We start from the raw sequence: 18,179 nt of genomic DNA on the forward strand, positions 1-18,179 counted from the left end.
TATGACAGTGTATCAAATGAAAGGCATTTAAGAGTATTTTATGAGGGAATGGGCCATAGTTCTATAGGTGGACGACATTTAGGCATATCGCCATAAAGGTGGATCAGGGTTGACTCTAGAATTTATTTGCACGATATGGGTATCAAATGAAAGGTGTTAATGAGTATTTTAAAAGGGAGTAATCCTTAGTTCCATAGGTGGGCGCCGTTTCGAGATATCGCTATAAAGGTGGACCAGGGGTGACCCTAGAATTTGTTTGTACGATATGGGTATCAAATGAAAGGGGTTAATGAGTATTTTAAAATGGAGTGGGCCTTAGTTCTATAGGTGGACGCCTTTTCGAGATATCGCCATAAAGGTGGACCAGGCGTGACTGTAGAATGTGTTTGTACGATATGGGTGTCAAATTAAAGGTATTAATGAGGGTTTTAAAAGGGAGTGGTGGTAGTTGTATATGTGAAGGCGATTTCCAAATATCGACCAAAATGTGGATCAGGGTGACCCAGAACATCATCTGTCGGGTACCGCTAATTTATTTATATATGTAATACCACGAACAGTATTCCTGCCAAGATTTCAAGAGTTTTTTATTTCGCCCTGCAAAACTTTTTATTTTCTTCTACTACTAGGTGTCACACCCATTTTACAAAGTCTTTTTCTAAAGTTATATTTTGCGTCAATAAACCAATCCAATTACCATGTTTCATCCCTTTTTTCGTATTTGGTATAGAATTATGGCATTTTTTTTAATTTTTCGTAACTTTCCATATCGAAAAAGTGGGCGCGGTCATAGTCGGATTTCGGGCATTTTTTACACTAATACAAAGTATGTTCACATAAGTACGTGAACAGAGTTTAGTAAAGATATATCGATTTTTGCTCAAGTTATCGTGTTAACGGCCGAACGGAAGGACAGGCGTTTGACTGTATATAAAAACTGGGCGTGGCTTCAACCGAATTCGCCCTTTTTCACAGAAAAAAATTATCGTCCTAGAATCTAAGCCCCTACCAAACTTCACAAGGATTGGTAAATTTTTGTTCGACTTATGGCATTAAAAGTATCCTAGACAAATTAAATGAAAAAGAGCGGAGCCACGCCCATTTTGAAATTTTCTTTTAATTTTGTATTTTGTTGCACCATATCATTACTGGAGTCGAATTTTGGCATAATTTACTTATATACTGTAAAAATATTAAATTTTTTGTTAAAATTTTACTTTAAAAAATTTTCTTTTTTAATGTGCGCGTCGTCGTTCTCCGATTTTGCTAATTTTTATTAAGCATATACATATATAGTAATAGTATAGTAATATCTTCAACGACTGCCAAATTACAGCTTGCAAACCTTTTAAATTACCTTCTTTTAAAAGTGGGCGGTGCCACGCCCATTGTCCAAAATTTTACTAGTTTTCTATTCTGCGTCATAAGTTCAACTCAACTACCAAGTTTCATCGCTTTATCCGTCTTTGGTAATGAATTATCGCACTTTTTCGGTTTTTCGAAATTTTCGATATCGAAAAAGTGGGCGTGGTGATAGTCCGATATCGTTCATTTTAAATAGCGATCTGAGATGAGTGCTCAGAAACCTACGTACCAAATTTTATCAAGATACCTCAAAATTTACTTAAGTTATCGTGTTAACGGAAGGGCGGACGGACGGGCGGACATGGCTCAATCAAATTTTTTTCCATCCTGATGATTTTGATATATGGAATTCTATATCTCTCTCGATTCCTTATACCTGTACAACCAACCGTTATCCAATCAAAGTTAATATACTCTGTGAGCTCTGCTCCTGAGTATAAACAGATGTTTGAATATAAGGCCAAGTGATTTTTCAAATCCTTCTCAAACGTATATATATCTTCAACTTAAGGTATGAGGTGAGAATCACATGAAAAGAGTGTTTAAACTAGAGATGCCACGAATAGTGAATTGGCGGAATACCGAATACCTAATATTCGGCAACGCTGTCGGCCGAAGCGCCGAATATTAGGTCGCCGAATATTCGGCACGAAATACATGCTTGTCGGGGCGAGTTAGTTATGATGAATCTTAGTTGTGATGAATCTAGTAGTACCGATGACGATTCTTCTCCAGTTAATAAGAAAAGAAACTTGAATGAAAATGATAGGACTACTGAAACACACGACAGTTTCTGGAATTGCATTGAGGAAGTCGCTACAGATAATATGTGAAATGCTAATGATGAGGAGGACGTGGAGAAGAATGCTGTCGCAAACGAGTTGGATTTTTATTCGCCTAGATCGGAAGGCCGATCCTTACAAGTGGTGGTTAGTAAACGAAAAATAATACCCAAACCTTTCGAAATTTGCTAAAGTTTATCTTTCTTCTCCTGGAAGTAGCGTGTATAGTGAGAGGTTATTTTCTGAAGCTGGTAACATTTGCGATGAAAAGCGTAATCGTTTGCTACCCAAAAATGCTGAAAAGCTTGTTTTTATCCATCATAACTTACTACTGATGAATTTTAAATACTAAAGTGTTGTAATTTGGAAATAAATACATAATTTTGAGTAATATAACGTGTATTTTTTACATGATTTGATATTCGGTATTCGGCCGAATAATACGTACTATTCGGCCGAATACCGAATAGCAAAAAAGTGGCCGAATAGGCCGAATACCGAATAGTTGCCGAATATTCGTGACAACTCTAGTTTAAACCCCTAGAACCTACTATTTTGCATCATCGACTTCTCTTATTCTTTTAGCCAATCGGGATATCGAATTTTTGAAAAAGTCGGCAACTTTTCTTTTAGTGTGTTGTTTTAACAACTTGGTGAATTGGGTGATGCAAAATCAGTGTTAAGCTGGCATTGAGAGCGTTTGGTTTTAAAGAACTTTTGAACGGTTAGAAAGAGTTAAATTTCTAAATTGAATTCTAATAACTGGCAGTGATGCGCATCCGTTAATATCCCTTTCGACCATACCGAACCAATTTTCTACATGAAAAATAAATGGACCAGTCAGTCCTAAATGAGTAGAAAATATAGTAACGCGCCGAACGCCGCCGCACCTATATTTTTGACATTCGGCGGCGGCGTTTATCGGCAGCGTACATCTCTATGGTGCGAGTGGTGTAACTGGTTGCGCCACAGCTGCGTAGTGTGTTTGAAGCGTTGGAGTTGCAATATTGCACTTGATTGCAATTAAATGCAAGAAATATGTCAATATATGAATAAGTAAATCAACAGAATGGTTAATGTGACAACGAACAAAGGGGAAATATTTGGCATTTAAGTGAAGTCTCCATGGATATTATATACGGTTGTTAGAGAAACTTTATACCTACATAGGTACTTCACCGGATAAGTTATTATTTTGTATAATTTAAAGCACGAAAACTATTGATATTCGCACTTTTGATAGTTTTCGATTAAAAAAAATATTTGTCGATGCTATCGATTATAATTTGTGTTCTCAAAAACGTAATGTTTACAGAGTGACAAAAAAAAAAAAAAAAAAAAAAAATTATCATAATAAGGTAGTTTAGAGTTTTGTGCATTTGATATTGGAAACATTGCAATAGCAAATAGAAACTTCCAATTGTCAACAACTTTTTTAATTTTTAAACCTTTATTTTCACATATTGTTTTTTATTGTCAGTTGCTGATTAGCTTTTGAATGTTGAAAATACGGAAATCGTTCTCAGCCCTAGCCATGGCTCAATTACATGGTTGGCTCATCAGCTGACTTTATTTATTTCATTGCATGTTCGATGGGATTTTCAAAACGAGATGGCAAACTCAAAATGAAACCAACACATTGGCAACATTTTTCTTACAACATACAAAAACTTCTAAGTTTTATGTTTCCATTCCATACCATTCGCACCAACACAAACACGCAGATTTTGACAATCTGAACTAACATATTTTGTTTTTGTACAGATGAGTCAATCATATAGTTGAAACACGGCCCCAGCATAAAGAGCTCATATCTTAAATAAAATAATGTGATCTATGGTGTTTGTTTTGCCTACTCAATAATCAGCCTAATTCTAAACAAAAATTCCTTGCGAGTTTTTTTCCTTTCTGCTAGTCCTCCTATTCTAAATAAAAACATCTCAAGTACATAAGTTTAAGTAAGTAAGATCAAAAATTAACGCAAAAAAAAAAAAAAACAAATTTTAAAAGGCTGTCAACCCAGAATGTTCTTCATTTACTATGAATTAATGCGGCCGCCGTGCTGTGGTGGTGGCGTGCACCGCCTACCACACCGAAGACCGAAAAGCTTCTGCCATGAAAAGCTTCTTAGCGAATATTCATCTGCCTGGCAGATGTCGTCGGCATAAAACATGTTGGTCCCGTCTCGCTAATTTGAAGGAAAAATTAACAGGAGCAGGACGCGAATTGGAGGAGAAGCTCCGCCTGAATCACCCCTTTAAACGTACTTTTGTAGGTCAAGAAAACTAATGTTTATAAATTAACTAGCGCTCGCCAAGGGGTTAAAGTTAGCAGCAGAGGTGAAGTCAGGTCGATACCAACAGGTTATTGTTTCATTATCGGCTTATTATCGATAGCGAATTATTATCGCCGGGTTGCCGGTTTACTATTGCTCAGTCATCGGCTTCTTATTGGTTTTCATCGATAGATTACAGATGTCGATAACTTTATGATACCAAACCAATTTGAACTTTCGATAACAAATCGAAATTTTTTGATAACACGCAGGTGAAAAATTTGTAACACTACGAAAAAAATCGATAAATTTCCGTTAGCAAAGAACTTTTCGATATATAATGGATACATTTTTCAATAATATACTTTACGACAATAAACATATGACGCGTCTATAGAATACCAATAATTTTTGTTATCTATAACAAATTTATAACATTTCTATAAAAAATCGATAACTTATCTATGTATAACAAACCTTTTCATTTTCTTTCTTTGCATTTTCTTTCCTCTCTAACTGCGCTCTCTCACAAAGTACAAGTTGCAGGCATAATGCAAGTGAACGCTGTGCGTTTCGCTCGATATGAAATCCCTTACCTTGAGTTCATTTCTCAAACGTTTTATCATTTGTCATATTTTAGTATAACGAAAGAAAAGAGATCGAAAGCGCGGTTTCAATAAGTGAGGCCTCTTATTTTGTGCCACCAGACCACTTACTTAGACCCTCTTATTTCATCCAAATCCAGCATTTCATTAGAATTCCGTCGGTTCGTCAAGGGACTTGTCTTTTGCAAGGCATTGTTGTGTCCGCTTTTAGCGAACAAAATTACGTTTGAATTAAATTTTAGTGCCAATAACTGATCTTGTTCCACCGGTAATTGTGATATAATTCTCCTTTAATTGCACAACAATCATGACCAACCATTAATCGAATATCAGTTTCTTGTTCCTTATTTAGTGGCCACTTCTGTACCGATCTATCACTACCCTTTTGACCATTTACTGGCTTATCAACTACTATCTATCGCCAATCATCACTCATCCACTGGTTCATCGCCTACCAGTTCCACTATACTAGATAGTAACTTTGACACCAACCACTCATCGATCCACCTTGCACCGGGCGGCCATCCACAATCCTTGGTTTGGAAACGACTAAAAACTATTCTGCTCGCTTAGTATAATGCATTACTCCATCGCACCTAAAATCAAAAACCCTAAAGTACATTGCGGGATTTATTGGTAAATTATGGTAACCTATAAAATAATCCAACTCATTCAGTCTAGTACGTAGATGGCCCACTTCTTTTACAGTTAAGAATAAACTTTATATAGCAAAGTCGATGGTTTGTGCCAAACGTGCCAGTAGAATCATTTGATGATGTCAAAAACAGCTGCCGAAATGTGTGAAGGGTGAATCGGGTGACGGATAACCAAAATTACCAGTCGAATGCATGGCGATACTATTAGGGCTAATGCCCATAAATTTCTTGGTGTTGTTTTTGTTGGGAAAGGTTAGGATATCAGGAATGAATATAATTTACTAACATCAGCTGAGCAGTTGCAGGACCTGTGCCAGCTGGCCAATTGCGAGGTGTAGGGGTTGATGAATAAAGACATTAGTGAATATCGTTCTCCAATCGCCTCAGTCTATAAATACTATGCAGACAATGGAAGCATAAGTTATCTTTACCACCGATTTGCAAATTGGTTGACCATAGGTCGTGGTTTGCGTTGAAGTCACCGGTAACCAGCGGAGCGTGAAAAGTCCTACGACAACTGAAAATATGAAGACTCCTAGACATATTTATTTATTCTGTTAGTTGTATATGTATTGTTCAAAAACTTATTTGTACACAAAATACGGCACAGATACACGTGAGAATGTCGCATGTAAAAAAATTTGTTTACGTTCAATCACATAGATTTGCATTCCAGAAAATTACCAACATTTTATACTAAAAGGAATGAGCACGCGATTTAAAAATAAAACATTTTCTTTCTTTTTTATTATTATTATTTTTAATGACCATTCACAAAAAATTATTGTACGAAATGAAATGGAAATTGATGACAGCAGATCATTAAAGGCGCCTAACAGATTGATAGTCGTACTTACAAATGTGTATATACATATATATTTATATGATTACATATAGATGTACATACAAATGTACATATAAATAATTAAAAATTATTTGCCTGCATAAAGTTATAAGTGAAATATACATACGTATATTTGTACAGACATATCGTTTACGTAGACCTAAATTGCAATCAATTAAAAAAAAAAAAGAAAAATTTCAGACTTCGCGAAAAACTGTTTGCCTCGCTCATACACTCGTATGACATTTATAGATTTTACGAAGCTTTTCCATACTGGTTAGTGAACATATTATTGGATTGAGTATACAGGTCAGCTGGCATTGATTTGGGATCAATATAAACCATACAAACATTTCAAAAAATCGTCGGTTTTGCACTTTACATGAAAAAATCGGCGATTTTTTGAAATGTTTGTATGGCGGGGGGTTCCAGGGGGTGTGCTACTGGCATCGGTGGGTCGCGCCTCCAAAGTTAGTGGGGGTCGGCCATTTAGAGTGCTCCAATCGAGTCCTTCGGCAAAGTTTCTTATTTTGATCCCTAGAATACGATTTTCACAGAGCAATGAGCAATTTTTAAATCGACCCGCCCTAATATACAGATATGCACAAATAACCACAATCAAAATCTTCTGGGATTTTTGTTGAAATCGCTTTTTAACAAATCGATAACACGCCGATAACAAATTGATAACTTTCCAATAAGAAATTGATAAATTTTTTGTATCAAATTGATAATTTTTTGGTTACAAATCGATAGCTTTTCGAAAGCAAATTGATAACTTTTCGATGACAAACTCAAAACTTTTCGAAAACGAATCGAAGACACCTATAGCAAATAGGAAGCCCTCTAATTCTAACTTTTCGATAACATATCAGCATTTTTTGATAACAAATCCTAACTTTTCAAAAATATACTAATAAATGTTGAGTAAAAATTCGTTAACCTTTCCAAAATAAATCAATAACATGCCGATAACAAGTTTGGCAACATGCCCAAAGCAAAGTTCGCTAGTTTTTTGATCACATAGCGATAAATTTATGATAAGGAATCGATAACTTTTAGATAAAGTATCGATAGCATGTAGATAAATAATCTAAAACTTTTTGATATGTAATGTATAATTCGTCGACAGCATTTTCACAACGTTTAGTTAAAAATCGATACTTTTGAATTGGTTACACTCCGATAACAAATTGATAAATTTTCGCGAACAAATCTATAAAATTATCGATAAATTTTCGATACTAAATCAAAGCAAGCCGATAACTCTTCGATAACAAATCCATAACACATCTAATTATTAATTTTTCTTCTCCTACATCCAATTGATTCTTATCTCTTCTTTCATTTCTTTTATTTTCTTTTCTTTTCTTTCTTTTCTTTTCTTTTCTTTTCTTTTCTTTTCTTTTCTTTTCTTTTCTTTTCTTTTCTTTTCTTTTCTTTTCTTTTCTTTTCTCTTCTCTTCTTTTCTTTTCTTTTCTTTTCTTTCTTTTCTTTTCTTTTCTTTTCTTTTCTTTTCTTTTCTTTTCTTTTCTTTTCTTTTCTTTTCTTTTCTTTTCTTTTCTTTTCTTTTCATTGTTTTTCTTCTCTTTTCTCCCCTTTTCTTTTCTTTTCTATTCTTCTCTTTTCTTTTCTTTTCTTTTCTTTTCTTTTCTTTTCTTTTCTTTTCTTTTCTTTTCTTTTCTTTTCTTTTCTATTCTTTTCTTTCCTTTTCTTTTCTTTTCTTTTCTTTTCTTTTCTTTTCTTTTCTTTTCTTTTCTTTTCTTTTCTTTTCTTTTCTTTTCTTTTCTTTTCTTTTCCTTCCCTTCCCTTGTCCTTGCTTGCATTTCCTCTCCTTAAATTTATTTTCCTTTCCTTGCCTTGATCGGCGGTTTGATTTCGGTCACATTGACACTACGAATATATTGTTCCCGTATTACGCTTACGAGTGTAGTTACTATACAGACGCTTACATTTTGCATTCCCCATATCGTAATCAAAGATGTTTACACATCAAAAGATCAGAGCTCAGCCAATTTCGAATGCATTGGATTGATGGGTATGAACGTACATTCATTTGACTGGCCCATCTGTCAGGCAATCGAATGAATTTGCTTCCAGTCAAAATGATAAACTGTCGTTCGTAGAATCAGCTGAACAAAGGCTTAGATTATTTTTGCTTCATGCCAGAAGAATAAAATTATAAGAATAAAAGTATTAAGACCTTGAATATTAACTACATTCGAAAAATTAGTACATTTTCCAACAACCACGATATCTCTCAATTGTAAACTAGCATGGTTTACTTATTGCATTACATGAGGAACTTAATAAAGCATAGCATATCCAATATATGACCCTGTGAGCCGACTAACTCACAATTGTAAAATTCAGACTTTTACCCTTTTTGCTAAAAAGCGATGAAATGTATACATATTGATGGATGAACATACAAACATATATATACTCATACAATAATTGTAACAATAGTAATATAAATTATAATAATCATATTTTATTCAATTAATTGCTAAGTTATTGTGGTAACAAAGCAATCATTATATTTTTAAGCTTGCATCCGAGTCGGCGGCATAACCCCGTAGGAAAAATCTCTAGTTAAAACTGGCGCGCTTCTAGTGCATTCGGAAACATTACTAGTTCGTCCTCTATCTCTGTTAGTCGCTTTCAACTGACACATTTAACATGGCGATGTTTCAGGCGTTGGAAATTGTCCCCTGCATTACCTTTTCTATAGTTCCGATCTAGAAACTTATTTCCACTTTAGCACTGGTTGGTTTATTGGCACAATTTCGAAAGATCCGAACTAGTGTGAAAATTTACAGTTTAGATCTACACCATTTCAAGATGGATTTTAGAAAGGGTTAACTAAAAATAAATAATAAATGTAATGCGCGACAACATCCGAAGAGATTTCACGCACTACGGCGGCCAAAATTCAAACTACGTTTTCTGAAATCAAATTCTCACGTCTGAAGTCCAAATGACGCTTTCTAAATTCCAATTGACAATTCTTATTTCCAACTGACGCTTTCGACAATCCAACTAACTTTTCTAAAATCCAATTAACTCTTTGTTGTTGTTGTGTAGCGATAAGGACACTCCCCGATCCATCTCGGGAACGATTTAATATGACCACATGAAACCTTCTAGGCCATAACGCCCTCCTACCACCTAGATCCATGAGAAGCTTGGGGTCGCCAGAGCATCGGCTGTTAAAGAAACAGGATTCGCTACGGGTAGGTAGGTTGACAATTGGGTTGGAGAAGCTACTTATATATTGCGCTGGCAACCGCTTGAAAGGGTTGCGCTACACAACCCCTTGAATAAATTTGGCATTTTAGTGGCCTCTAACGACAGACATACCTACCGCGGGTATATTCTAAGCCCCCTAACCCGCTGGGGGACAATTAACTCTTTCTTAAATACAGTTGTCATTTTCGAAAATCCAACTTGAAATGGTGTAGTTCATTTTTGGTACTATTTCGTTTGTTCCGAAGGATAGTGAAATTCTGCATGCTGCTTCTAGTACGATATTATTCCCTTTTTCGATAGTTAAAAACCAGAAAAAATCTGTATACTAGTACCTGTTTAGTACCTTAGGTCTTCCCATTAAGGGAAGGTAACAAAAAAAGTGGTACGAATATAATAAGTTTTTAGTGAATAAAATTGCTTATGCCATTCACAAGGTCTCCTATTCGCCGTATGTGCTATGTTTTAATCAAATTTTATATTAGAAACCATGAATTAGAATTTAGAATTTCTCAAAGTATGAAATATGTGAATTAATAATTTTCGGTTTTTCCCAAGCGCGACAATGCCAAGCAACAGACCTCAGTGGCGTTCACCACCCGCACACCCCGAAATATGCAAACAACCACCCTTTATAAATATTCAACGCAGTTCTCTTTTGATAAACACACTTTTTATTTACTCTATAAGCTACCGTACTGCCATAAACAAAGTTGCATATTTATTTACGTTAAGGTGAATCGCAAGTTAAGCAATTCAATTTCCAAAAGCCTGCGAAGCAATAAGATAATCACTTCCATTTAAAAAAATTTAAATTCACGTCCTTACATCGACCATGTAACCATTAATTTAGTAACATTCCACAGAGCTGTGGCAAATTTTCTTACGGTTGGACGGCGTTTTTGATACCCTTTTTTGCGAAATTTCATTCAACGCAGCCAAATGTAATCCAATGGTCCAGATCCGGATAAAAATTTTTGCACATTGTTGTTGCATTTGCATGTTAAATTTTTATCGGGATCTGATTCACTGTCCTTTGGAACGCAGGGTTGCAAAATTTTGTAATTCTTACTCTGAAGTACTAAAATTATTAAAAGTTATACCGCCACACAAAAAAAGTGGTCTGTATTAGAGGTTTACGCCGATCACTTTATCGGCGGCGGCGGCGTAGGCTCTATTATATATCGGCGGCGGCGGCATGGTCGGCGCGCCGGCATACGGCGGTGCTCTTACTTTAAAAAACATAAATTTTTCTATTTAAAAAAATAATTTTTAGGAAAGGTTTTGTTTGTATGTATTTATGGAAATCAACGTTTTGGCCATTTCGGAAAGTTCCGGGGTTTTTGCCTGAAAATCTCGCAGATCGTAATTTTAACGAGTAGGTCCTTGCGGAGGGATTGTCCCTCGTTCACTTGCTCCAGAGAAGTTTCGAACCTAACCCCGGTCTTTGGTACTGCTGCGACTGCTGAAAAGAAATATATAAAATAGTAACACTTTTATCTGTATATGTCGTTGAAAGCGTAGTTTCACCTAGGGTTATCCCTTAATAATCGTCGCAAACACAATTTCTTTAAATCATTTGTGGCTCCTTGGCGGTCACGCACAAAGGCGGCTTATGGTTGCTATAAAGAGCTACAATTCCCGATGTGCGAAAAGCAGTAAACCCGACCACCAGTCGCTACCACACCTCCTGACCCTCACACCATATGCCAGCACAGAAGCCAAAGGACTGCTACTTCGACTTCATACCTTCCTCGACGTCACTTTCCTAGAAGATCTAGGTGTAGCTCCGAAGACTTTCTAACGGATGTTTTTCTCGCGCTATGCTGCCGAGTTACATTAGAGAAACACCTTGAAACGTTAGGGAGTGAATGTTCGGCCAAGGATGCTGCCATCGAAATCATAAGCAGTCTAAGTGGATGTCATTGCGTAACTCATGGGTGAACACCGTATAATCCTCGGCGCCTCTACATAATTACAATTTTACAAGGACAATGGATAAAATTTTTAAAATGTAGACCAAAGTTTGCAGACGTTTGTGTTCACAACATTGATTCCAATAGTCTTCGTTAAATCAAAACGACCGTTTAGAATGAAAGTCGACCGATTTTAAGTTGAAAGGTGTTAACTGTTCTTTTCCGGCCTTATGATATAAGAGCTCATTATGGATGACCGCGTAGCTTCAGTTTTCAGACTAGTTCGACTGTCCACTACGTTAGGGTAGTAGCACATACGGTCATTAGTTCGACTGTCTTGGGAAAGCTTGTACTTCACCACTTTGAGTGTTCTTGCGAAGGACAAAGCCTCACCTGGTAAATATATGTGCCTACGTATTCACATTTGTAAAAGGACTTGTAACGTGTAGGTGATATTTAAACTTGGTTGATAGGCTATAATCAATGTGATTCACTCCAATGGCCTAGTTTTGGGTAGGGCCGCCAAATTTAGGAAATGTCAAACCGGGAATCTTGGGTGTTGAAGAATGAAGTGTGAAAATCAAAATTAACATTTCAGACGCTTTGTATAGTTTAAGCAAATAAACAACATATGTTTGAATGTAAACCCAATTGATTTTTCAAACCCTTCTCAGACGTACATATATCCTCAACTTAAGTATGAGGTAAGAATCATTTCAAAGGGGTGTTTATGTCCGTAGAACCTACTAAAGGATTTTCATCACTGACTTTGCTTATTCTTTCAGTCAATGGCAATATACAATTTTTTTAAAAATCGGCACCTTTTTTGAGTGTTTTGCTTTTTTTTTAAAACTTGAGGACAATTTGAAAACATCTTCGCCTTGGGTCATTTTATTTGAATTCTTCGTTCATTATTAGTTTTTTTGAAAAAAATATGCAAAGTGAGCATATAAATTTATTATATATCTTTTCTTTTAGTGTTTTGTTTTAATAACTTCGTAAATTGGGCGATGCAAAGTCCGTGTTAAGCCGACATCGAAAACGCCTGTTTTTTTTTTAAATAACTTTTTAACATTTAGAAGAAGTTAAATTTCGCAATTAGTTTCTTATAAATGGCAGTGATGCGCATCCGTTGATACCACCCTTGACCATATCCAACCAATTTTCGACATGAACAATAAATGGCCTAACAGTCTTATACTATGTTCAAACAGAAAAATAAATTGAGGTTATTTCGATTTAAATTTAGTGGTGTTCATACAACTCTATTTAGTTTACACAATAGTAATTTGATAGCTGGTTGGCTCATCTCTACAGTAACAACATATCTCTGTTGAGACTGTCAAAATGTGCTTGTTGGTATTAGGTGAATGGAATGGAATGAAAACATAAAACTTTGAAATTTTTGTGTGTTGTAAGAAAATGTGTTCAATGTTTTGGTTTCATTTTGATTTTGCCATCTTCTTTTGACAGTCCCTACACCAGTGAAATGAAAGGCATTAAATCAGCTGATGAAATGAGCCAACCATATAGTTCAGCCATGCGTAAGTGACGTTTAAATATACTCAATAAACACACTTTACAATGTTGCATTTGCAGGTTGAAACAATTTATTACGCAATTTTTTTTAAATTGGCAATTTATTATTACAATTTATTATATGACAAATTGCGTAATAAATTGCCCAACCAGTATAAATTGCCAATTTGGTGTGTGTTTGAACCTAGTATTAAACGAGAAAATATAGTAACGCGCCGGACGCCGCCGCCGCCCCGATATTTTTGACATTCGGCGGCGGCGTGCGAAAAACGACCAAAATCGGCGGCAGCGTTTATCGGCGGTGTATATGTCTGGTCTGTATGTAGGAATAGATCCATGTACCAATATGTGGTTCGGATCGTCGATTTCGAATTTTTATTCAGATATTGTATTTAAAACCAACAAATTTTGGGAACATTCAGTCTATGTTATGCATTTATTGACCGGCCAGTTCAACCTTGTTTTTCTTTCATATTTCGCAAGAATAAGACAAGTTATTACCGCGCTGACACAGATGTTAAATCTCAGATTCCCTAGAACCAGGTACCCATGAAATATGAACTGTTATAAACATCAATGCTGTCATAAGAAGCGTTTTAAAAAATGCACCAAAATAGTACGTTTAAAATTCTGACCAACCTTAATGTGCTCTTCATATGGAGAATTTAAATATTTAAAACACAAAAATAAATATAACAAGTAAGGAAGGCTAAGTTCGGGTGTAACCGAACATTACATACTCAGCTGAGAGCTATGGAGACAAAATAAGGGAAAATCACCATGTAGGAAAATAAACCTAGGGTAACCCTGTAATGTGTTTGTATGACATGTGTATCAAATGGAAGGTATTAAAGAGTATTGTGAGAGGGGGTGGGCCTTAGTTCTATAGGTGAACGCCTTTTCGTGATATCGCCATAAAGGTGGACCTGGGGTTACTCTAGAATTTGTTTGTACGATATGGGTATAAAACGAAGGGTGTTAATGAGTATTTTAAAAAGGCGTGGGCTTAGTTCTATAGGTGGACCGCTTTTCGAGATATCGCCATAAAGGTCGATCGGGGCGACTATAGAATTTGTTTGTGCGATATGGGTATCAAACGAAAAGTGTAAATGAGTATTTTAAAGGGCGTGGGCCTTAGTTCTATATGTGGGCGCCTTTTCGAGATATCGCCATAAAGGTGGACCAGGGATGACCCTAGAATTTGTATGTACGATATGGGTATTAAATAAAAGGTGTTAATGAGCATTTTAAAAGGGCGTGGGCCTTAGTTCTATAGGTGGACGCCTTTTCGAGATATCGACATAAACGTGGACCAAGGGTGACTCTAGAATTTGTTTGTACGATATGGGTATTAAATGAAAAGTGTTAATGAGTATTTTAAAATGGAGTGGGCCTTAGTTCTATAGGCGTACGCCTTTTCGAGATATCGCCATAAAGGTGGACCAGGGGTGACTCTAGAATGCGTTTGTAAAATATGGGTATCAAATGAAAGGTGTTAATGAGTACTTTAAAAGGGAGTGGTTTTTTCTAATTACCATGTTACGTCCCTTTTTCGTATTTGGTATAGAATTATGGCATTTTTTTCATTTTTCGTAACTTTCGATATCGAAAAAGTGGGCGTGGTCTTAGTCGGATTCCAGCCATTTTTTACACCAATACAAAGTGAGTTCAGATAAGTACGTGAACTGAGTTTAGTAAAGATATGTCGATTTTTGCTCAAGTTATCGTGTTAACGGCCGAGCGGAAGGACAGACGGTCGACTGTGTATAAAAACTGGGCGTGGCTTCAACAGAGTTTGCCCTTTTTCACAAAAAACAGTTATCGTCCTAGAATCTAAGCCCCTATCAAATTTCGCAAGGATTGGTAAATTTTTGTTCGACTTATGGCATTAAAAGTATCCTAGACAAATTAAATGAAAAAGGGTGGAGCCACGCCCATTTTGAAATTTTCTTTTATTTTTTGTATTTTATTGCACCATATTATTACTGTAGTCGAATGTTGACATAATTTACTTATATACTGTAAAGATATTAAATTTTTTGTTAAAATTTGACTTAAAAAAATTTTTGTTTTAAAGTGGGCGTGGTTGTTCTCCAATTTTGCTAATTTTTATCGAGCATGCATACAGTAATAGGAGTAACGTTCCTACCAAATGTCATCTTGATATCTTCAACGACTGCCAAATTACAGCTTGCAAAACTTTCAAATTACCCTCTATTAAAAGTGGGCGGTGCCACGCCCATTGTATACAAATTTTACTAATTTTCTATTCTGCGTCATAATCTTTATCCGTCTTTGGTAATGAATTATCGCACTTTTTCGGTTTTTCGAAATTTTCGATATCATGTTAACGGACAGACGGACCGACGGACGGACATGGCTCAATCAAATTTTTTTTCGATACTGATGATTTTGATATATGGAAGTCTATATCTATCTCGATTCCTTTATATCTGTACAACCAACCGTTATCCAATCAAAGTTAATATACTCTGTGAGCTCTGCTCAACTGAGTATAAAAATATTGTTATTATATCTTCTAGTGGATATGAGAGTCAGATTCAACTACTCACTGAAATGCCGGCTAATTTTGTGCAACTGAGAGACTTCTTAATTGCACGTGACTATGTTTCTGTTTCTTTCAGAGCACATTGCCTCAGCCAATGCTGGCGCCCATGTCAGCAACAACAACAAACCGTACACAACGTGAAATAAAACTAAACCACAACAACTCAATGAAGTTCAATGAGCCACGAATTCGTTACTAAAGAATGGAGAACTCGCAGAGCAACCAACAGCGCAACGAAATTAACAGCTGACTTGAGTCAGTTGAGCTGAGCTTAGGGCCAATGAGACTTGGTCATTTACAGTTTGATAGTTGGTGAAGGCGGATGCAAACAGCAAAAAAGTGTTCATAGTCGAAAGCGTATTACTTATTATTTTATCGGTGCTGGTGAAAAAAACTTTGTATAAAAGTTGACGACAAGACGGCGCTGAAGTTTAACTTGGTGAAGTGGGTGTAACGAAGTGCATGCACATAGTGATGAATACGCGGACAAATGGTGGAGGTGTGTGTACTACAACAAATTGATTACAAAAAAATGAGGGTACTTAAATAGTAGCAAAGTAAGTGTGAGTGCTTGTGCAAGTCGTAATATTTTCTATGAGCAATGCTTGCAATTGATATGCAATAAAAATAATAGCGACAATATGGGAGACAAAGAAAAATATGTAGTGGAAAAGAAGTAGCGTTAATCACAATTTAATTTAAATGAACAGAAAAAACTGCAAAACGAGCAGTGTATAAGTATTTCATAATACGAATTTAATATTATAAAAAAAGGCGGGCATACTGACCACTATACTATCGAGGAAGGGCTACTTAATCAACAATTGTGACTATCATACTCCACAGCCTGTGGACAGTCGTCAATCGTTTTGCTTTTGTGATGTACGTATGTACAAATGTTAATATGCATGTACGTACTAAGTGCTTATGGTGATTGGTGACAATAGCAGCAGCCAAGTGCTCGTTTACTAATAATAAGCTGCAACTACTGCAACAACAATGCCTTAAGTATGTATTTAAGCGAAAGCAAAGCAAAAAACAGAAACAAGCAATGCAAAAGATTAAAATCTTAAGGAAAAATAAAAAATGAAAATTAAAAAAATTGAAAAACAAAACTAAATATTGTGGAAAAAAGATTTTACAAAATTATCACATCCGTCGCTAGTTTCGCCGGTTCTTTTCGTAATTTTGTTCTACTATTTGTGGTATTCACCATTTGTGTGATATTTGTGGATACATGCGTGGCACAGTGATTCACACGGTACGCAATACGTACAAATATAAACCAACATTTTTTTATATAGGACCAAACTCATTCTTGATAGAACAATTTCTACAACCATCCCAAGGCAGATCGAATTTCGAAGGTGTCAATAATTACGCCCACAAAAAAGATCACAATGATCAAAATCTGATCCGTCAGCTAAGCAGCGCTTAAAGTTTTTTCGCGAAAATTCTTCTTCACCGTTTGAATAACCTCCTGTAGTCACTTGTACTACTCTACAAATGTGACTTGTCTAGTCTCACACAGAAAATTCAGCACAAGTTTCAGATTACTTTACATACATAGCGTGGTAACTTTCCCCTCGAAAATCTGTTCATCAATTGCTCCAATTCATTACTTGCCTAACTTAGAAATAGTGATAGGTTACGTTGAAATGAACTGACCGAATTAAGTCGCAAATGTGCCTGTTGCGATGTGATATACGGTCTCTCAATATTCCAGACGTCGTGAGTCAAACCCTTTTAGAGAATAAATACAGATATGAGTTTTATTTTCATTTTAGTTCCTTTCATTAGATCATTGTACTTAGATCCTAAAAATGGCACTGAATTGCGTTTGTCCGCAAATCAGATGAGACTACTCTGAGACTACTTAAAAAAAAGGTTCACTAAAGATTTATGAGACTAGAGGTGATGAAAACGGCGAGCTCCGAAGAATATCTAATGCTGAGCTGAATGAGTTTTATGCATACATCTCCCAAACCATGTTTTGCGTATGAAAAAATATGGCCCGGCCGAAGAGATTTCTTATCGGAACAAGTCTGTGAAAGCAGAGGAAGAGAAAAGTCTCCCTAAATCATTTAAACGGTTAAGAACCAATTAAGAAGAAGTGAAAAATCAAATCTAATCAGGGACGATACTTCAAACATATTCAGATCCAAGAAGATATTTGTGCGACCTCTATTATAAAAAATATGATTGATCATGGATGTATGTGCCAAGACCCGAGTAGTGGACAATTTCGGTAAGTATCTCACAGCAATATGTACATCGTAGATCTCTTATTTGTCAAAACTGGGAGGATAAAGGGTATGTGCCCTGCTACGTTTAAGTTTTAAAGATACAAGACGTCTCCCAAAAAGTCAGTGCGACGAT

At 35.9% G+C, this 18,179-nt stretch overlaps 1 protein-coding gene across 5 annotated transcripts in view; it reads left to right on the forward strand.

Annotated features, from left to right (window-relative positions):
* scb (scab) overlaps nt 1–18,179 on the forward strand; it is a 256,100-nt gene that overhangs the window by 148,112 nt on the left and 89,809 nt on the right. For 2 of the 5 annotated variants that reach the window (XM_067775766.1, XM_067775768.1), the window contains exon 1: nt 16,093–16,357. The exons of 1 other annotated variant lie outside the window; for it this stretch is intronic. The gene's annotated coding sequence lies outside the window, so the exon portion shown is untranslated. Of the gene's footprint in view, nt 1–16,092; nt 16,364–18,179 lie in introns of those variants that run through there. 2 more of the 5 variants (XM_067775767.1, XM_067775769.1) reach the window with 2 other exon arrangements.

Source organism: Eurosta solidaginis, chromosome 3 (assembly GCF_040869045.1).
Source record: "Eurosta solidaginis isolate ZX-2024a chromosome 3, ASM4086904v1, whole genome shotgun sequence".
Classification (NCBI taxonomy): domain Eukaryota; kingdom Metazoa; phylum Arthropoda; class Insecta; order Diptera; family Tephritidae; genus Eurosta; species Eurosta solidaginis.